At 63.7% G+C, this 361-nt stretch overlaps 1 protein-coding gene across 1 annotated transcript in view; it reads right to left on the minus strand.

Annotated features, from left to right (window-relative positions):
* Window positions 1-361, minus strand: part of LOC104075891 (lipocalin-15-like) — a gene marked incomplete at its 5' end in the record, with an annotated part of 1,776 nt that overhangs the window by 465 nt on the left and 950 nt on the right. The gene's annotated exons all lie outside the window — the stretch shown is intronic.

Raw genomic sequence — 361 nt, forward strand, 5'->3', positions numbered from 1 at the left:
AAGCCATGGAGGTACAGAGTGGACACGGGGCCCCCCAGGGCTGCCCTTGGCTAGCAGCAAAGGGGCACAAGCACCTTGGGATGGGCGACCCACCCACCTGGGATGTACAGGGCAGCTGGTGGGGCGGGGGGTCTGCAGCCAGACTGGCACATTGCAGGGGGGCTTCAGTCCAAACCGCAATAAACCAGGAATATTTTTGGTGCAAGGTTTCATTCACCCCAAAATGAATTCCCTGGGTGTGCCTGGGTGCCAGCACGTTGGGTGCCAATGTGTGGCCCGTGGCAGCGGTGAGGAGCCCAGCCACTGCTCCCCACCGGTGTCTGTCTCCTGCCCCGGGAAGCCGTGGGGGCCCCTCCCCACC

This window comes from Fulmarus glacialis, unplaced genomic scaffold (genome assembly GCF_000690835.1).
Source record: "Fulmarus glacialis isolate BGI_N327 unplaced genomic scaffold, ASM69083v1 scaffold8784, whole genome shotgun sequence".
Classification (NCBI taxonomy): Eukaryota; Metazoa; Chordata; class Aves; order Procellariiformes; family Procellariidae; genus Fulmarus; species Fulmarus glacialis.